The sequence below is a fragment of the Manis javanica genome, chromosome 6 (assembly GCF_040802235.1).
Source record: "Manis javanica isolate MJ-LG chromosome 6, MJ_LKY, whole genome shotgun sequence".
NCBI classification, from domain to species: Eukaryota; Metazoa; Chordata; class Mammalia; order Pholidota; family Manidae; genus Manis; species Manis javanica.
This window is the reverse complement of record NC_133161.1, coordinates 113,060,730-113,082,312: the sequence shown is the minus strand read 5'-3', so window position 1 is coordinate 113,082,312 and position 21,583 is coordinate 113,060,730. Positions and strand designations below refer to the sequence as shown.

The window sequence follows — 21,583 nt, the reverse complement described above, 5'->3', positions numbered from 1 at the left end:
ACTGTAATAGAGACATGGGCGATGTAGTGTTCATGGTGAACTCTGACATTTGGGTTGTCTGGTGCCTAGGCAGCCCATGCATTTGTTCAGTTATTGAACTACGTTGAGCTTTGTTGTGTGTCAGACTCTTTGCTGTAGTGCTAGAAAATGAATAATAAACTAGGAGTAGTGGTCAGGGCAGCTCCATGGTAGAGGTAGACACACAAAGAGTAAACAAACAAGTAAGTAAGACAAATTAGAGTATAGGGAGTGCCATGAGGGAAATAAGCAGGGAGCTGTAATATAGAGAAACATTGTAGTGGAGAGTCTGCGTTAGAGGGGGTGGCCAGCAGCCTCCAGTCTGAGTGGGAGGACATTTGATTTGAGGGCCAAAGACTAGGAAGGATCCAACCTGAACATTGGAAGTAGCTAGCATCTTAGAGGTGGGGGAAGAGAACTCTAGGCAGAGGAGGACTGTATGCAAAGACTGTAAGGAGGGAAAACAATTGGCATGATCTATCAGCAGAATGAATGGAGAGTGGTGCAAGATGAGGTTAGAGAGTTACCAAATGTCCAAATTACGTACGGATTGTGGGCTGATGATAGGGAGTTTATGTTTTAATGTAACTGTTTTGGGGATCTATTGATGGATTCAAAACAGATTAGTACTATGATTTTAGTTAGTTTATCCTGTCTCCTGTTGGGAATAAAGGAAGAAATAGGTGTACTCGGTCCAGATAAGAAATGACTTGGGCTGGGATAGTGGGTGTTTGTGTATGGAAAGGAGATGGATTTTGCAGTAGTATTCATGGGATTTTGAATGAGTCAGATTTAGGAGATGAGGGAAAAACAAAAATCAAGAATGACTCCTTCATTTTGGACCTGAGGACCGGGAGTTAAAGATTTGTATGTAGAGTGTGGTGGAAACAATTGAAGTGGAAAAGGTAGGCTAGGTCAAGCCCTGTTGAAGAGGTTGGGTTTTATTGCTTAGTATTACGCAGACCTTAGCAGAGATGTGATGTCATTCAGTTTACATCTGACAATAGAATTAAGGCTAGAATAGAGAGATTCAAAAAGAAAGGCAGAGTGCGCTACTGCCAGCTGCGCCGGGTTTTCTTGCCATTGTGCTGCCGGGACTGTGCCTCAGGGCCCGTAGGTTCATGAGAAATGCAGCGCATGTGAATCTCGATGTGAGAGAAGCCAGTGCGTGTCTTCTCTGCGCAGTGATGGTGCCAAGCCCCTGCCCTGCCCATCAGGAGAGGAATCTTAAAGTAGGATGCAGCCTGAACCTCTCTGGGCACTTCTGCAGCGAGAGGCAGCAGTCCTGACTGCCCTTCATGCTGTGGCGCCAGGCTCGGGAATCATGGCATATGACCACCTCACACAATGGGTGCCATGGATACAAGCACTGCTTTTGCTCCTCTCACAGATGACAGTTACACCCGACATTCCAAGTGCCGTGCTTTGTCCGAGGCATTTTGAATGTAGTGTTTACTTTAATCTTCATAATCATTTTACCAAGTAGGGTGGGTTTTACTCTCCCTATATTACCATTGAGGGAATCACACGCCCAGTGAGGTTAAATCGTTTCCTGAGCTACCATGGCATTAAGGAACCGAAGTGTGTGATGTGAACCCAGTACTCTCTCTCTCTGATACCTGTGGTCTTAGCCATTACATGTACTTCCCTGCGATTAAAAAGACATTTTTATACTTGATTCTGATCACAATATTCAGGCAAGAAAGCATAGTCAAGATGACATTATGGCAGGGTTAAGGAAAAAGCCAATACATCCACCCAGTGTCTACCTGTCAAATTATCTATACTAAATCTTTTCAGTAATTCCCATCTTAAATATTAATTCTGAGGAGAGAATTTTTGCTGATATATCAAGTGCAATCAGTACGAACAGCAGTTGTACTAACTGCATTTTTACACCCTAAGACACTAAGAAGGAAGCGGGCAAAACAGTTTTATGTTCATCAGCATGGGGAGCTTTTGATTAAATTTCAAGCGTTCAGTCAATTAAACTTTTTCTTTTCCAGGTTTAAATTTTACACAGTTGTGTTTTATTCAGCTAGGAAAATCTGCCTTTGTCCAAAAAGGAACAGATTATTTTGGTGTCCAATATTCACCTGACAAATGTCATTGTTTACATTTTTGCTTTTGTCATTAATAAAAGACAAATTTCTAAAAAAAAAAGCAGAGAAACCTGGTTTGAGATATTGCTGCTTAGGACTGATTGGAGACTCTCGTAGTGGGGTTGTTAGTGGGGGGAAGTTTTGAGAGAGAAAAATAGTCAGCTAGATGTGTGGACAGTGCTTCCCATGTGGTACATGCTTAATCAATTATTTGCATAAAAGTAGCAAGGGTGAAGGGAGAGAGGAAAGAATGACTTTCAGTGTCTGACTTTGATAATTGGGTAATGATCAGAAAAATTCAAGATAAATTTTTTTTTGGTAAGATTGGTATGCTTTTCAGGCATTTAGGTGAAAATGTCTGGTAGCAAGTTGGGCTTGTGGTTTGGAACCAAGAGAGTTTTGGGATTTGAGAGTGTGTGTGACTCTCAAATATATAAAAGGATACCATCTTCCAAAAGAAAAGGATGTAGTGTGAGAAGGCTGGAAGTAGTATCTTCTGAAATATGAGCGGAGGGATGGTGGTTTGGAATGGCATGAGGGAGAGGAACAGGGACGAGGTCACCATATTGATAAGGGGAAGGGTAACTTAGGAAAGTTCCATTTCTTGGAAACCCATTGGATGCCCCACTGAGGCATAGTGTCAAGCATGAATAAGTTGAGTAGGGAAAGAATTGCAGTTGCAAAGATCCTGTTGACCATATATATCTAAGGCTCTTTAATGGAGTGATGAGGACAAGAGGTTTAATTAGTTTGAGTGGTTGAATGATGGAAAAAATTTTTTAAAGCTTAGTTGCAGTGGGAAGGAGAAAGAGAAAGCACCAAGAGAAATTTTTCAATGATGGGAATGTTCATATTGCTTCATAGTTACTTTTTTTCCAGTGAGCATTATTGGAAACCATTTGTTGGATAGGGATGATGAATACTTTGAGACCATTTTATGTAGACTACCTGTGTAATTTAAAACCTCTAAATGAAGAAATGCTTAATAGATTAAAGGTTTTTGGGCATACTGCATGGCACAAGCTTTTGTTTACATGTGGATTTGTGATTATTAGACTGACACCCACTTTTGAGATTCTTCAGTGTAGTTTGGGCAGCCAGGTAAGAGTAGCTTGAAGTATCATAAAGATGTTGGCCTTTAAGTTCCTTTAGTCACTCCTGTCCCTCTCTCCAAGATCTTGTGATTTTACGCTTGGAGTTTTATTGTGTTACCATTATTTATTTGGTCCTTTCTGTAAAGGAATGTATAGGTGTGGCTTCACTTTGCAATAAGGGCATCTCTGTGTCATCTAATTGTCTCATTAGATGTATTATATGGCCAGGAAGAAAACCCTAGGAATGTATTGGGGCTCTAGGCCAGAGTAATTTTGCTCTGAGCAAGGTTCACTTCAGTTAATGTTCTGTTCTAATGGATACATAATTTAAAAAATCCTCTTAGGTCTTATTTAGGTAGGACTAACTTAAAGAACTTTGTTTTATATTGCAGTTGAACTTTCTTAAAAATACAGACTTTGGACCTAAATGTAGGCAAAGCCTTAGGCTTAGGTTGCAATGAAACTTCCATTGAGGTAGTATATATTAATATTATGTTCTTCACAGAAGCCTCATAGAAAAGAGACAGCCGTGTTAACTTTGATGGCTGGGGCAAGTACTAATTTCATTGCTGAAGGGATAATCTGAAGCCTTTTGTGTAAAAAATAGCAGGTGCAAGTACTGATTGATCACTTCTTGTCTGTCTCATGCTTTACTGCTTCCAGTTCACAATGGATTCTCATAATGGGACTTTTCATTTTCTATGAAGTGCTTGAATTTTTTCCTTAACTGTTGATCTTCACCTTTACACCCTTATAGCAATTTTCCTAAAGCCATCATGTTGTGTATCTGAGCACTTAATGATTGGTTTTGTAAAAGCCTAATCTTTGCCCATATAAAAACCAGATTTTTCTTTGTTAGATTTAGTGGATACCGTAAAGAACCTGTGTGATTTTGGTTGGCTTGATGGAAGAATTTCCCTATATCACTTTCAGAGGGGTTCCTATTATGTAATGACATATCTTCCTTATTTTTAGGAACTTAATACATGTAATTGAAAACACCTATATTATACAAGCAATATGTGCAAAGTATAAATATTACTGTATTTTATTGATTCTTTAAACAAAGGAATCAACTGACTTAAAATTTTTTTTTCTGTTTAGTAAAAAGATTAATTTTTACTGCATAGCTACCTAGATGGCTTAGTGTGGGAATTCACATATAAAGTATAAAAATCAAATGAATAATCATATCTGACTTGATTGTTAATAGTTCATGATTCGTGATCAAAACAGAAACAGTTTCTGTGATATGAGTGCCCTTGCATTGTTCACCATGTAAGAACTTGTTCACCATGCAAGAACTTGTTTGTTATGCTTCAGAAGATTGGAGACTGTTGAGAGTTGGAGTTGATTAATGATTGTGCATTAAGTTCTCTATACAGAATTTTATTGTTGTTAACAACCATTTGATCAATAAATGTGAGAGGTGCCCTCTCAGCACCACTCTTGCACTGTCATGCCTTGAGTCCCCTGGCTGGTCCTTTCAGGTCTTTGATATCTCATCGTTTCTCCTCCCTTATGTGTGGGTCAGAAGCAGGAAGGGGACCAACAAGTGGTGCCCGAACAGGGACCTTTGAAACGCAGAGCCAAGAAGCTCCGAAGATCGTCGATCTGGTAAGGCTCCCGAGAAAGTGCATGTAGGGACAGGGTCGAGACGTCAGGGACGCTATAATGGGCCAAAATGAAACTAAAGCAGCTAAACTGGAGGATTACTTAAAATTACTCCATGCCCTCCTAAAAACATCAGGAGTGAAAACTTCTGAAAAGGACTTTGCTCAATTTCACAAATATATTAAAAAATATTGTTATTGGTTGTCACCGTAGGGAACTCATAAACAAGCTGACTGGGATAATGTATTAAGAGACATTAAAAAGACTCACAGACAGAAATGTTATTCCTGTGCCTGTTTGGTCTTTATGTAATTTGATCACTCTGACTTGGCAGCCTTTGCAAACTCCCCCACTGTCTGAAACCAAGTCAGACACGCACGAGTGTGAGAGAGAACTCTTTGATGTGGTGAAATCAAGTAAGTGATCTTCATCCCCATATCCATCTGACTCCTCTTCGTCCTCTTCTTCCTGTTCTTTAGAGACTGATGATGAGAGTTTTGTTCTTTCCTTTCATCATAAAAAATCCTCAGTCTCTGTTCCTGCTATGTCTGCCTTCACGGCAGGAATACACAAAGCTCGGAGGGAGGGTGATATAGATGCTTACCTGACACCCTTAGTCGCACCAGTTAATTTAACTCCTTTTGGGCCAGGTGAGGATCCTGACTTTCCACAAGGAGGGATCAAAGCACTTTATACACCTATTCCTTACAAGACATTAAAAGACTTGAAACAGGCTATTTCTTCATATGGTACTAATTCTCCATATGTTGTGGGTCTCTTGAGGGGGTTGGCAGAACAGGAAAGGATGATACCACGATTGGGATTTATTGGCTTGTACTTGTTTAGACTCTTCTGATTGTATACAATTTAAAACGTGGTGGTGTGAGGAAGCAAAAGCACAAGCTTTGAGAAATCAGCATGACAGTCCTCCAATTATTTTCATTTATTTATTTATTTGTTTATTTGTTTATTAACTTATTTTTAATTTTTAATTTTTGCTATCAGTAATCTACAATACATGAAGAACACTCTGTTTCCCAGGCTGCCCCCCTCATCAAGACCCCCCTCACACCCCACTACAGTCACCGTCCATCAGCGTAGTAAGATGCTGTATAATCACCACCTGTCTTCTCTGTGTTTTACAGCCCTCCTCGTACCACCCGACAACACTGTACATGCTAATCACAATGCCCCCTTTCTTTTTTCCCGCCTTTATACCTCCCATCCAACCCATCATCCCCAGTCGCTTTCCCTTTGGTAACTGTTAGTCCATGCTTGGGTTCTGTGATTCTGCTGCTGTTTTGTTCCTTCAGTTTTTCTTTGTTCTTATACTCCACATATGAGTGAAATCATTTGGTACTTGTCTTTCTCCGTCTGGCTTATTTCACTAAGCATAATACCCTCTAGCTCCATCCATGTTTTTGCAAATGGTAGGATCTGTTTTCTTCTTAAGGCTGAATAATATTCCATTGTGTATATGTACCATATCTTCTTTATCCATTCATCTACTGATGGAGACTTACGATGCTTCAATTTCTTGGCTATTGTAAATAGTACCGTGATAAACATAGGGGTGCCTCTGCCTTTTTCAAACTGGGCTGCAGCCTTCTTAGGGTAAATTCCTAGAAGTGGAATTCCTGGGTCAAATGGTATTTCTATTTTGAGCATTTTGATCATACTGCTTTACACAATGGTTGAACTAATTTACATTCCCACCAGCAGTGTAGGAGGGTTCCCCTTTCTCCATAACCTCGCCAACATTTGTTGTTGTTTGTCTTTTGGATGGTGTCGATCCTTACTGGTGTGAGGTGATATCTCATTGTGGTTTTAATTTGCATTTCTCTGATGACAAGCGATGTGGAGCATCTTTTCAAGTGTCTGTTGGCCATCTAAATTTCTTCTTTGGAGAACTGGCTGTTCAGCTCCTCTGTCCATTTTTTAATTGGATTATTTGCTTTTTGTTTGTTGAAGCATGTGAGCTCTTTATATATTTTGGATGTCAAGCCTTTACCAGATCTGTCATTTATGAATATATTCTCCCATACTGTAGGGTACCCTTTTGATCTATTGATGGTGTCCTTTGCTGTACAGAAGCTTTTCAGCTTGATATAGTCCCACTTGTTCATTTTTGCTTTTGTTTCCCTTGGCCGGGGAGATATGTTCATGAAGAGGTCACTCATGTTTATGTCCAAGAGATTTTTGCCTAGGTTTTTTTCAGAGAGTTTTATGGTTTCATGACTTACATTCAGGTCTTTGATCCATTTTGAATTTACTTTTGTGTATGGGGTTAGACAGTGATCCAGTTTCATTCTCGTACATGTAGCTGTCCAGGTTTGCCAGCACCGTCTGTTGAAGAGACTGTCATTTCCCCATTGTATGTCCATGACTTCTTTATCATATATTAATCGACCATAAATGTTTGGGTTAATATCTGGGGTCTCTGTTCTGTTCCACTGGTCTGTGGCTCTTTTCTTGTGCCAGTACCAAACTGTCTTGATTACTGTGGCTTTATAGTAGAGCTTGAAGTTGGTGAGTGAGATCCCCCCAACTTCATTCTTCCTTCTCTGGATTGCTTTGGCTATTTGGAGTGTGTGGTGTTTCCATATGAATTTTTGAACTATTTGTTGTAGTTTGTTGAAGAATGTTGTTGGTAATTTGATAGGGATTGCATCAAATCTGTAGTTTCCTTTGGGCAGGATGGCCATGTTAACAATATTAATTCTTTGTAGCCAGGAGCATGGGATGAGTTTTCATTTGTTAGTGTCCTCTTTAATTTCTCTTAAGAGTGTTTTATAGTTTTGAGGGTATAGGTCTTTCACTTCCTTGGTAAGGTTTATTCCTAAGTATTTTGTTCTTCTTGGTGCTATTGTGAATGGGATTGTTTTCCTGATTTATCTGTTTATTAGTTCATTGTTAGTGTATAGGAAAGCCACAGATTTCTGTGTGTTAATTTTGTATCCTGCAAGTTTGCTGAATTCCAATATTAGTTGTAGTAGTTTTAGGGGTAGAGTCTTTAGGGTTTTTTATGTACAATATCAGGTCATCTGCAAATAGTGACAGTTTAACTTTTTCTTTACCAATCTGGATTCCTTGTATTTCTTTGTTTTGTCTAATTGCTGTGGCTAGGACCTCCAGTCCTATGTTGAATAACAGTGGGGAGAGTGGAAATCCCTGTCTTGTTCCTGACCTCAGAGGAAATGCTTTCAGCTTTTCACTGTTCAGTATGATGTTGGCTGTAGGTTTTTCATATATGGCCTTTATTATGTTTAGGTACCTGCCCTCTATTCCCATTTTGTTGAGAGTTTTTATCATGAATGGATGTTGAATTTTGTCGAATGCTTTTTCAGCATGTATGGAGATGATCATGTGGTTTTTTTTCTTTTTTGTTTATGTGGTGGATGATGTTGATGGATTTTCAAATGCTGTACCATCCTTGCATCTCTGGTATGAACCCTACTTGGTCATGGTGTATGATCCTTTTGATGTATTTTTAAATTCAGTTTGCTAATATTTTGTTGAGTATTTTTGCATCTACATTCATCAGGGATATTGGTCTGTAATTTTCTTTTTTGGTGGGGTCTTTGCCTGGTTTTGGTATTAGGGTCATGTTGGCTTCATAGAATGAGTTTGGGAGTATTCCCTCCTCTTCTATTTTTTGGAAAACTTTAAGGAGAATGGGTATTATATCTTCTCTATATGTCTGATAAAATTCCGAGTAAATTCTTAGGGCCCAGGGGTTTTGTTCTTGGGTAGTTTTTTGATTACTGATTCAATTTCGTTGCTGGTAATTGATTTGTTTAGATTTTGTGTTTCTTCCTTTGTCAGTCTTGGAAGGTTGTATTTTTCTAGGAAGTTTTCCATTTCTTCTAGGATTTCCAGCTTCTTAGCATATAGATTTTTATAGTAGTCTCTAATAATTCTTCTTATTTCTTTTGGGTCCGTCGTTATGTTTCCTTTCTTGTTTCTGATTCTGTTGATGTGTGTTGACTCTCTTTTTCTCTTAATAAATCTGGCTAGAGGCTTATCTATTTTGTTTATTTTCTCAAAGGACTAACTCTTGGTTTCATTGATTTTTTTGTATTGTTTTATTCTTAATTTAATTTATTTATTCTCTGATCTTTATTATGTCCCTCCTTCTGTTGACTTTAGGCCTCATTTGTTCTTCTTTTTCCAGTTTTGATAATTGTGACGTTAGACTATTCATTTGGGTTTGTTCTTCCTTCTTTAAATATGCCTGGATTGCTATATACTTTCCTCTTAAGACTGCTTTTGCTGCATCCCACAGAAATTGGGGCTTTGTGTTGTTGTTTTCATTTGTTTCCATATATTTCTGTATCTCCATTTTAATTTGATTGTTGATCCATGTCTATTTAGGAGCGTGTTGTTAAGCCTCCATGTGTTTGTGAGCCTTTTTGCTTTCTTTGTACAATTTGTTTCTAGTTTTATACCTTTGTGGTTTAAAAAGTTGGTTGGTAGAATTTCAGTCTTTTTGAATTTACTTAGGCTCTTTTTGTGGCCTAGTATGTGGTCCATTCTGGAGAATGATCCATGTGCAATTGAGAAGAATGTGTATCCTGTTGCTTTTGGATGTAGAGTTCTATAAATGTCTATTAGGTCCATCTGTTCTAGTGTGTTGTTCAGTGCCTCTTTGTCCTTACTTATTTTCTGTCTCGTGCATCTCTCCTTTGGAGTGAATGGTGTGTTGAAATCTCCTAAAATGAATGCATTCCATTCTATTTCCTCCTTTAGTTCTATTAGTATTTGTTTCACATATACTGGTGCTCCTGTTTTGGGTACATATACATTTCTAATGGTTATATCCTCTTGTTGGACTGAGCGTTTTATCATTATGTAGTGTCCTTCTTTATCTCTTGTTACTTTCTTTGTTTTGAAGTCTATTTTGTCTGATACTAGTACTGCAACACCTGCTTTTTTCTCCCTATTGTTTGCATGAAATATCTTTTTCCATCCCTTGACTTTTAGTCTGTGCATGTCTTTGGGTTTGAGGTGAGTCTCTTGTAAGCAGCATATAGATGGGTCTTGTTTTTTATCCATTCAGTGACTCTGTGTCTTTTGATGGGTGCATTCAGTCCATTGACATTTAGGGTGATTATCAATAGGTATGTACTGATTGCCATTTCAGGCTTTAGATTCGTGGTTACCAAAGGTTCCAGGTTAACGTCCTTACTATCTCGGAGTCTAACTTAACTCACTTAGTATGTTGTTAGCAACACACTCTAAAGGTGCTTTTCTATTTCTCCCCCTTTTTCCTCCTCCTTCATTCTTTATATATTAGGTATCAAATTTTGTACTTTTTGTCTATCCCTTTATTGACTTTGAGGATAGTTAATTTAATTTTCCATTTGCTTCATAATTAGCTGTTCTACTTTCTTTACTGTGGTTTTATTTTCCTCTGGTGACAGCTTTTCAACCTTCGGAACACTTCCATCTATAGCAGTCCCTCCAAAATAGACTGTAGAGATGGTTTGTGGGAGGTAAATTCTCTCAGCTTTTGCTTATCTGGAAATTGTTTAATCCCTCATTCAAAGTTAAATGATAATCTTGCTTGATAAAGAAGGTTCCAGGCCCTTCTGCTTCATAGCATTAAATACATCATGCCACTCCCTTCTGGCCTGTAAGGCTTCTGCTGAGTAGTCTGATGTTAGCCTAATGGGCTTTCCTTTGTATGTGATCTTATTCTGTCTCTGGCTGCTTTTAGTAGTCTGTCCTTATCCTTGATCTTTCCCATTTTAATTACTACGTGTCTTGGTGTTGTCTTCCTTGGGTCCCTTGGGTTGGGAGATCTGTGGATCTCCATGGCCTGAGAGAGTATCTCATTCCCCAGCTCGGGGACGTTTTCAGGAACTACCTCCTCAAAGACACTTTCTATCCCTTTCTCTCTCTCTTCTTCTTCTGGTATACCTATAATGCAAATATTGTTCCGCTTGGATTGGTCACACAGTTCTCTCAATATTCTTTCATTCTTAGAGATCCTTTTTTCTCTCTGTGCCTCAGCTTCTTTGTATTCCTCTTCTCTAGTTTCTATTTCATTTATTGTTTCCTCCACTATATCCAACCTGCTTTTAATTCCCTCCATCGTGCTCTTCAATGATTGGATCTCTGATCTGAATTCATTCCTGAGTTCTTGGATGTCTTTCCGTACCTCCATTAGGATGTTGATGATTTTTATTTTGAACTCCCTTTCGGGAAGAATCACAAGGTCCATATCATTTAAATCTTTCTTGGGAGTTGTATTAACAATTTTACTCTGGACAAGGTTCCTTTGGCGTTTCATGTTTGTATATGGCGCCCTCTAGTGTCCAGAAGCTCTATTCTGGAGCTGCTCAGCCCCTGAAGCAATGTTGGGGGTCGCAGGGGAGCAATACTGGTTCCTGGGTGTAGGAAAGAGCTGTTCCCCACCTCTTGGCTCCTGTGCCTGTCTCCACTGCCTGACCAGTGGGCCGGGCACACAGATATAAATTTTTGTCTCAGAGCAGCTGGATATGGATCCCTGCTTTCCACAAGCGGCCGGAATCCCAGTCTTCCCAGGAACTCTGCCTGTATTAACTTTCCAACCCGGTAGTCCTGCGAGTCTCATGAAAGCACCATGAAATGTACGTTTGTGCTCCCAGCGCAGATCTCCGGAGCTAGGTATTCAGCAGTCCCAAGCCTTCCACTCCCTACCTGCTCCGTTAGTCTTCCTCCTGCCAATGAGCTGGGGTCTCGCGGATCCACGGCTCTGGTACGTTACCCTGTTTGCTGATTTCTGCTCTTATCTCCAGGTGTGTGCAGTCTGACGCGTCCTCTTCCCTGTTGGTCTCTCGGGATTAGTTGTGCCAATTCAATTTTCTAGTTGTATCCATTTTTAGGAGGAAGCCTCTGTGTCTCCTCTCACGCTGCCATGTTTAATCCTTCTCCCTTTGAGTGTTTCTTAAAGGACTAATTGTTCTAATTTCCTGCATGTCTTCTGTCCCAATGTGAGCATAATACTCAATTCCCTATAATTTATGGTTTGTTTCTGGGTTGATATCACACTTCAGGACTACCCAATTTCCTTTTCCTTTTCTGACTCTGGAGGTTGTTTAGCAGTATGTTTAATTATTGATAAACTAGTGTTTCTAGATATTTGTGGTGGGGAGGTTTGACCATGTTGCTGGAATTGGAAGTCTACAAATATTACACATTTAAAACCACCATTTATATTCTTGGCAGTGAATGAAAAGGAATTTATGATTTTCTGTTATGCGTAGATTAGATAATGGGTAGGAAGTTCAAACCACTTTTAGTTAGTTTTTTTAATACTTGCAGTTATCTTTTGGCTACATGTACTGGACAAGCCAGGGTTTATAACAAACAAAAATTACCTGTTTCTCAATGTATCTAAGCTAACATTAGACACAAATTATTCTGTTTCCTTGAATACTACTCATTAGTGTTAATAGAGGTTAATTTTCCAAGCTTGTGACTGTATTATTTTGGTGTAAACTTGTGGTAGGTGACATTCTGCTCAAGGGAACTAACATGGAAAATATGGGTCAGATCTGCAGTAGTGATGGGAGAGAGTATAATAAGATGGCAGGACACAGGGTGGACTAGAAAGAGTAACAGATCTCAGTGATCATATAGATCATCAGCTAGATGCCAGTCTCAGTAGGATAGTAGAGTAGAAGTAGAAGGACACATGTATGATAATAGCTGATTCTTAGCTTTTGAGGTTAGTACACTAGATGAGTGAAGATAAGGTTCTGGCATGCATTCCCTTTCTCTCATGGTCTCTGTTGCCCTTACATCTCTGGCACATTCTGCTTTGTTCACTGCCTTGGTAGTGGTGGTAGCAAGAAGAAGATAGGAATCCTTTAGTGTACTAGGTGGTTTGCTAAGTACTTATATTTTCTAATTAATCCTTAAAATAGCCCTATCAAAAATATATTTTCTTTCTATTTTATAGATAAGGAAATTGAATATAGGGAATTAAAGAATCTTGAGCTAGTAAATAGTAGAGCTAGGATTTGGACATAGTAATAAGTAGTTCCAAACTTGTGTGCTTAATCTCTGTTATACTGACTCATTAATGAAGCAAGTCTTTTGAGTCAGTTTTCATCTTGTTAATTTGTTAGACTTAACTGTAGCATATTTGCACCCCTTTAACCCACTTGTGAATGCTGGTTGGCTGAGTCTAGCCCGGGTTGCACAATAAGTTTATATAATTCAGTCTTTGTGCAGGTCTTTTGGAGTTATTCTCTACTCCCTTCCCTGCCCAATAACAAGGAAAAATTAACAAAACAATCCCTGTATCGACACCTTTTTAGCCCAGTGTTTTCTTCAAGGTATCTGTAGGTTATTTTTTATGTTGGTGTTTTTTTTTTAATACAACAGTATTTAAACAAACTAGCTACTAACTTCATGAATAACAGAACATTTATATTATTTTTCCATCTTCTGCCCATCCTACTACATTTAGGAAGCAAAATCACTTATTTTACGTTAGGAAGTTTTATGAGTGATCATGAGGTAAAACTATGAGTTTCCCTTTGCATGATTCTGGGAGGTGGTTTAAAATAGTAGACAATGTAGATGGGATGGAAGCCTACTGTAATTTTTGGATGAGTTAGATTTTTAATATGAAAGAGTGCTTGCTGCACTGATGGACAGTGACTGCATTGGGGTATGGGTGGGGACTTGATAATATGGGTAAATGTAGTAACCACATTGTTTTTTCGTGTGAAACCTTCATAAGAGTGTATATCAATAATACTTTAATAAAAGAAAAAAAGAAAGAGTGCTATTAATGATCTAAAAGTTTCCTGGGTAATGGACATTTAATGTTTAGAATGTTCAGAAGATCTGTATGTCCTTATGTAAAATGGGCTTAATAGCTTTTATGGTTGTAAAACTAGAACCGTCAATCAAATGACTCTTTAAATAGTAAGATTTTTTTGGGCTCAGATTACTTTCTTTTCCTTATTAACTTTAGTCTGAATGGTAGTAAACAGATTTGTCATTCCCCCCATCACAGTATGAAGTTAAGGTTAAAAGGAGTAAGGTTGTTATATTTTACTTTAAAATTTAATTTTATTTATCTGCTTAGAGACAAACTGGGTTTAAAATGAAACAATATGCTTGGACAATTAATTAAATTCCAGTCTATTTAGAATTTTAGAATTTAGCATTTATCTTTAAAATAACCTTTTAATATGTTTCTACTTTTGAAGTTCTTTGTTAATTAGGGAATCTGTCCCTCAGTGCTGTAATTTATGTTCTTTAGATCATTTTACACAAGTTTGGTAAAATCTACTTGATTACTTTTCCTCTTCTGGACACCTGGCACAAATTGTCTCTCTCTGAATGCTCACCAGGAAGTATAGAATAATATATATACCAGAAAGGTTATATTTCTCCATAGCTACTCAGGCAGGGTAGACGTAGAATAAGAAATGTTGGCTTTGTCTTCGTATTGTAAAGGAAACATGGCCTTGTCTAATTTTCAGTTGTTTTTTTTAAAAATATAAATACTGTTCTTTGAGGGCTAATCTAGAAGGGGGTATCTCTTTCCTTTGAATATCAGTCCTTATTTCTAAACATGTCATTTTCATTTTTAATTAATGAAACTTATAAAATGTTGATTTTGTTTTTGCTTAGATTCTAAATGACTATTATCTTATGTTCTTACAGCTTAATAAGCCCCAGGTGTTGGAAATGCAGTCTTAGCTTTTGTTTCTAGCAATTTAGGATGACACATCATCACACTATGGTCTTTATCTTTTCTGCATGCATCATTTTGGGGAAAATTGAGGTTCCTATGGCTAGGATCCTCACCTGAACCTAAACTACTTGATGATGTAACTGGCCTACTGCTAGGCTACTGCTTCCACCCCCATGCAAAGAGCTATTACTCACTGAGTCACTATATAAAGGGCTCTGGGCAGAGGCAGAGATGAAGGAGGATTACAGACCTGCAGACTATTGGATGCAGACATGATTCTACTGCTGGACCTATTGCTGGGAGAACAAGCTGGGTAATAAACCCTTTTACCCCAAGACTGTTCCATTGTCACTTCTCAGCCTCACTGAATCCGTAGTGAACTTGCTTGGGGCTGAAACCCATTGGCAAGACAGTCACAAATTACCATATGACAACATAATCAAAATGTAAAATGCTTTGTAAAAAATACTAACATAGTATCAGAGATTTTTCTGATTCATTAAACCTTGTACTTAAAAGAGTACCAAAAAAACCTTTCATAGATTTTGAATCAGTTAAAAACATTAGTTTAATAAAAGAAAACATGAGTTTAAAAGAGAAATGATTTTTTAATAAATTAAAAGTTAATAATCCATTAGGAAAAAAAATTTCAGTACAGCAGTAATTTGTATGAATAAGTGAAACCAGCTGATACTGGATGTCCACAGTTTACTGAGTTTAGAGCCACTTAAATAATCTGCTGAATTACAGATTCAGACCAGCTGACAGTTACAGTCCCTGGGCACATGGAAGAGAGCAGCTCAATCAACCTGCGGAGATGAGGAAGAAGAGGGGAGCCAGGGAAAACCTGAAGTGACATTAGAGCTCTTTAGAAGAATAGGTAGGAGTTCTGTTACTAGTCATTTATTCTTCTGACAACTGGAGAAATAAGGAAATGCATGAAAAATAAAATAAACTGTAATTCTTTCATGTGCTTTGATAGAACCACTGTTAACCTTTTGGTTTGTGCACCTTTGGCTTTTTTTTTTTTTCATTCTGTATATGTGCATATATACTCTTTTTTTCCCAACACATTTAAAGTTACTGAGCAGATAATGGTATTCTGATTTATAACCTTTAAAAAAAATACTGGGAAAAGCTTCCATATCAGTAAATATCCTTCTATAATGCTATAATTTAATAGCTATATTGTCCTATTGTGTGAATGGATATATAAAACATTTTATTCATGTGACCCTTATTTTAATGCTTTTAGATTCTTCTGATTTTCCCCCAGTAAATACAATGATGTATGTAACAATAATTCCTTGTTTATAATCCTTAATTTTTTTAGGGAAATGCAAAAATTGGTGTGTAGGTATTTAAATCTAGTATATTAAAAAAAAACAATCAATCATGTAGCTGAACTCTAGTTCCTGTAACATTAAATTGAATTTTGGATGTTTACTGTTGAGAGTCAGGGGAACAGGAAGAGAATTCCTTGATAGAGTAACCTGTATATACTGTTTTCACTACTTCACCTTGTATTTGTATCCCCACCACTCTGTTAAAAATTCTCTTGCTCAGATGAGCAGCAATTCCTGTTTTGCCACATTCAAGAATCAACTATCAGGACTCATCTTAGTCAACATCTCAGCAATATTTTCTCTTTGGAAGGTGTTCCTTTTTGGAATGCCTACATATGGCATTTGACACTCCACACTGTCCTGGGTTTGCTCCTACCTTAACTGGTGGTTCTCTCTTGGTTGTCTTTGCTGGTTCCTCCTCCTTTCCTCATCTTTAAATGAGGGAGTATCCTGAGACTCCACCTGAAACTTGTCTCCTCTACATGTTCCCTAGACAAACCTAGATACCATATTTGTTGGTGAATCCAAGTATGTGTCCTGAATCCCTTCTGTTTCCCTTAGATGCTTTTTAACTAGTGATTTAATGTATTTTGGATTTTTAGCACCACTCAGTTCAAGAACCTTAGAGTTATCCCTGAATCCTCTTTTACTGCTTATACCTGATCTTCTGGCAAGTACGGTTACTCTTCCTTCAAAATATTTTCAGATTCTATCATGTTCTTCACTTTTTATTCTGATTCAAACCATCTGTCATCTTTCATGTAGACCAATAGGTTAATTATCTAGTTGATTTTTTTTGTTTTACTCCCTTGCTCCTATACAGTCTAGTGTTCTCACAGCAGAGTGGTGGTAGGGCAAGTAGCCCAGATCGTGTCATATTTCTTGCTCTAAACTTGTATGTATTCTGTCATTCATGGGAAAATCAACTCCTTACTGTGTTCTTAAAGGCCATACATAACCCCACATCTTCCTGTCTCTCTGACTTTCTTTCTACCTCGCTCACTATTGTCTAGTCACTTTAAATTTTTTGTTTCTCTAGAACAACAAACTCATTTCCACTTGCAGGCCTTTGGCACGTACTGTTTCCTTTACCTGAAACTCTTATTGGATCATTAGGGATTTCCCCTTTCATGTCATTTAGATCTTTGCTCAAGTGTCCCGTCTTCAGAGAGGCCTTCTCTAACTATCTAAAATTTCTCCATCCCACCCAGTCACTTCCTAGCCCCTTACTCTGCTTTTGTTTCTGGCACTTAAGCTCCTTGACATATTCTTTGTGTGTGTGCTACAGAAAGCAAGATCCACTACATCCTAAGTGCCCAGGACAGTACTTGCCACTGATATCCAGTCAGTGTTTGTTGAATAAATGACTGAGCTTCTTTTATTCCTTTTAATTATGTTTTAGCCTTTCTAATCTCACAAGGAATTTGAGGAAGCTTAAAAAATACTTCTAAATGCAATAAAATAGAAAACATCAGGCATGCGAAATATAGATAGAATATAAATGACTGGTGGAACATTTAATATGCAGGGCATGCAAGGTTTTATTTATTAACATGATGATGTTAATAAAATGTCCATGCGAAATATAGATGGAATATAAATGACTGGTGGGATATTTAATATGCAGGGCATGCAAGGTTTTACATGGTTCTTAAATATGGATCAGGATTTGGCTGTGAGGTCTTAAATGCCAAAAGGAAAAGAACACTTTCTCCATAGGAGTGAACATTCTATTCCAGAGAAACAGCCTTCCCTTGCATTTCAACAACTGTCCTATAGTATATAAAACAAATTTTATATGGCAACGTTTAATACCCATCCTTTAAGGTAACTGGAAAGATGATGCCAGCATGAAGTTCAGGGAAGGCAACTCTCTGGAAACTGACTGCTAAGATACTTACTTACACATCCGTCTTTCTTAGCCTCTGTCTGTCTATCCACCTTCCCCCATGTGTGCATGCTTCTCTGAGGAAGGTAGAGCTTATGTTAACATGATTGTCAGGGTACAGCTCTGCTCTTTTTTGATAGAGCAGTGTGAGATTTCTTCATCATTCCTTAAATGGGTAGCTTATTCCAAAGCAAGTTGAAAATTAGCCAGATGCTATGCCTTTAGTTGAAAGAGGCTTCCTGTAGGTGCTCATAAATAGCTGATTATAGTACTGTTTTTGTCAAGTCACTCTGTGATAGTTTGTGGTCTACTTATGGAAGTTTTCTCATCCAGCATCTTTGATTCATAATTAATGAGGCGAATTGTTGGTGACTTTCATATTTTAACTCCAGAAATCCTAATACACTGGTTGAAAATTAATTATGCTTTATTAGAGAAAATTTGCATCAGTTCAACCTGTTTACTTAATTTGATCGCAGTTGAATATATTCATAATTAATTTGATGTGGACATTTTATTAACATCATCATTATGTTATTTAATGCTTTCATTTATTAATGACTCATCTGAATCCTTCAAATTATTATATGGCTTAAATAAAGTATTTGGAGAAGATACAGTGTAGAATATATTCTAAATAGTCTTGGTCAGTGAAAGTATACTATCTTCGGAATGACTGCAAAAGTCCCACTGATTCATGTCATTTTCCAATACACGCTTTTCTTTTGGTCTTGCCGCTTCTAGTTTTATATGTCAGATACCCTGTTGGTGTCATGGAAAAAATCTTCGGGGGATGGATGGCAATTACTATGAATCCTCTCAGTGCCTGCTTAAGAAATTCCCAAAGTTTTCTGTTTAATCATTTTGTTTTCCTCACTTAGAATTGATAGTTTGGGTGTCTGTTGGGAAAAAAAGAGAATATGACTGTATGGTGCAGTGTTTTTGCAACACGTCACCAATCGTGAGAGGAGTTTGTTTTTGTAAAGCCTATCCTCTCCCTTGCTCTTGTGATTTTGTTTTCAGATTGTCACCTTTTATTACTGTAATTGTCTCACTCTGCAGGGCTGTCCTTTCCCCTGTCTAATTTTTCCATACATACTATCTCTTTGTCCTGTAGTTTTCCCTGATTCTTGTCACAGAACTCTTACTATGTTTCTGATTTTTTTCTCCAACTTTATTTCACTTCTATCTGTAATTACTATTATCTTTTTTCCTAGAGTGGACATAGAAAATACAGTTTGTTTTCAGTATGAGCATAGACTTCTTAAGGGTAACACTGGTACTTGGAAAAAGCATTTAGGTTGGGATTTTGACCAATACTAAGTGCTTATTTGGTTCAGAATCTGTCTACCTATCTTATCTATTTTTAGTGCTAGGTTTATTTTCCTCATTTTCTGTTGATGTAATTTATTAAAAAAATGTGTAGGAAAGACAGCAACAGGAGTCCTAATACAGTATGTGTTTTGTTTACTTAGTGAATTCTCTATCACAGGGTTTGCTCAAGTAGGAAACATGTATCTATCTAGGAGGGAGGTATGGGCTCCAGCATTTGGGAAGTAGAGTAAACCTTCCTACAAACATGAGCTCATTTTAGTCAGTGATATTGTGGGGTCCTAAGAAGAACACCAGCTTCCTTTGAAGTTTGATGGATCTGTGTTTAAAGTCTGCCTCTGTCACTTTTAGCTGACTAATTGCTTAACCTGTTTGTCTTGCCAATGGGTTTCAGCCCCTGGCAAGTTCTCTATGGATTCAGTGTGACCAAAGAAATGACAGTAAAATGTTCTTGGGGTGAAAGGGTTACACACAACTTTATTCCCATGGCAGGTCAGTCACTAAAATCCCATCCACTTGGAGCGAGTCTGCAGGCAGCAAGCTGGTCTCTGCCTCTGGGCTTCTCTGCCCGCACAGCCATCCTCTGGGCCTCTGTTCTCAGCGCTGCCACCACTCCAGCCTCTGCTCTGCTCTCCTGCAGCCTTGTAGCCATGCCACCGTGTCTCCCAGAGCACTGGGCAGAGCTCTGTATATAGAGTCAATAGCAACATATTGCCCACACGTGTGTAGTGAGCTGGCCAACCAGGGCCAGGTGAGAATCCTGGCCACAGGAACTTTCATTTTATACACACAGTTTTATTGTCAGCTACATTACTTGTAATATGCAGTACCTCAAAAGGGTAGTTGTGAGGAATAAATAAAATAGAAAACATCTACTATGGTGTCTGGCAGATGGCATCACTAATTAACTACTGTTTTATAAACTTCTTAAAGAAAAGTTTAGTGAACTTTTGATTTGCCAGGTAAAGCCATCTGTTTTGGCACATGTCATGCAGTGGAGTTTAGACAGATTCTACAATATCATGTTAATGGATTTAGGGATAGGCTTTATTGGGAAAGGGATATTTTATGGGGAAAAGTCAGAATCAGCAAGAAGTAGACATCAGTCCCCTCATGTTCTTATTCCACACACAGGGATGCCAGAATTTTGGCAATCTGCTCAATATAAAGCTTAGATTTTTATTCCAGTGAAAGCATCCTGCCCCCTGTTATTCTCTGTTGTTATAGAAAAAGTGTTTGTCAACTCTAACAGTGAAAAGTCACACATCTACTCAGGCACCAGGTAGTATAGTAGGGATACCTACAGTCATCTGAGAAATTCATCTCTGTGGCATGTGGAGCCCTGAGGCCCATGGGAAGTTGGAACTGCCTTGCTAAGGGAAGAAGCCATGGGCCTGCGTGAAGCTGAGCGTGGTCACAGCCTCTCCTGCTGGTAGAAGGGGATGGTGGAGTGTCGTTAGCTCGTTGACTAGGCCCCAGAGTGACAGCTCGTGTCATTTTCAGACAGTTCAACTGCTTGCATTACACTTTATTGCCCAGGGACAGTGAGTCTGTTTTCTCAACAAGTACATTTCTAATTAAATGTGAAGTGCTGTATGTTTGTTTATTATTATTCTATTTAAGAAAGTTGATGTCAGAATAGGTAACAGAAGATTGTATTTCAGTCTTTGAATGTTTGCTCTGAACAAAAATTGGTCTTAATTTACCCAAGCTTGGCTCAGCTTCAGAGTCACTGATCTGTTAAGGCTCAGTGTGGGTGCTTCCTCTAGGGGCTTAAAGGTAAGTAAGCAAAGTCCATCCTCAGGGAGTTTAGTGTCTGAGAGTACTAAATACAAGTAGAAGAATCTCTTAACAAATAGATGTAGAGTGTAAGAAATACCACGGGAGACACCATCCAAAGACTGAGGGTAGAAAGTGAGAAAAGGTTTTAAAGGTAAAACATCTCAAAGATGTTTAAATGATTAGATATCATCCAAACACAAAGATAGTCAATGTCTAATCTTAATCAATTTAACCTAAGTTTGCTCTTGGGGGGAGAATTTCAAACATATTGATAGATCCTGCATTTTCTAGTTCGTGGATGGGACAGTAGGAAAGAGTGATTTAAGAAAAAAAGAAAGGTGCTTATCTATGAGCATATGGAGTTTGGAGAGTAGCAAATGTTTCATTTAAATTCTTTGGAAATTGTGGTTTAAGTAAGTTTTTAGTAAATTGTAACTCAAAATATTACATTTAGTGTTACATATTTCCTAATGAAATAGGAGGGACTCATTTTAAGGTGGGAGAAAAATAGGTAATGATCTGATTTTCCAATGACTGTCAAGCTTCTTTTTTAATGATTAAGTGCTAAGGAGGGCGGATGGAACATATATTAATTCCTGCATGCTCAGCATGCAATTTGGCAGGAAAAAAGAAGGACAAAGTAGTAGATCATTGAATGACAAAATACTTATTTTTAGATGCTGTGCTTTTGAGAAATAAAAATT

At 38.0% G+C, this 21,583-nt stretch overlaps 1 protein-coding gene and 1 pseudogene across 2 annotated transcripts in view; one reads left to right on the top strand and one right to left on the bottom strand.

Annotated features, from left to right (window-relative positions):
* LOC140850048 (small ribosomal subunit protein uS5 pseudogene) overlaps positions 1–20,594 on the bottom strand; it is a 35,392-nt pseudogene extending 14,798 nt beyond the window's left edge.
* The window catches only part of DDX10 (DEAD-box helicase 10), a 315,320-nt gene that overhangs the window by 137,945 nt on the left and 155,792 nt on the right, over positions 1–21,583 (top strand). The gene's annotated exons all lie outside the window — the stretch shown is intronic.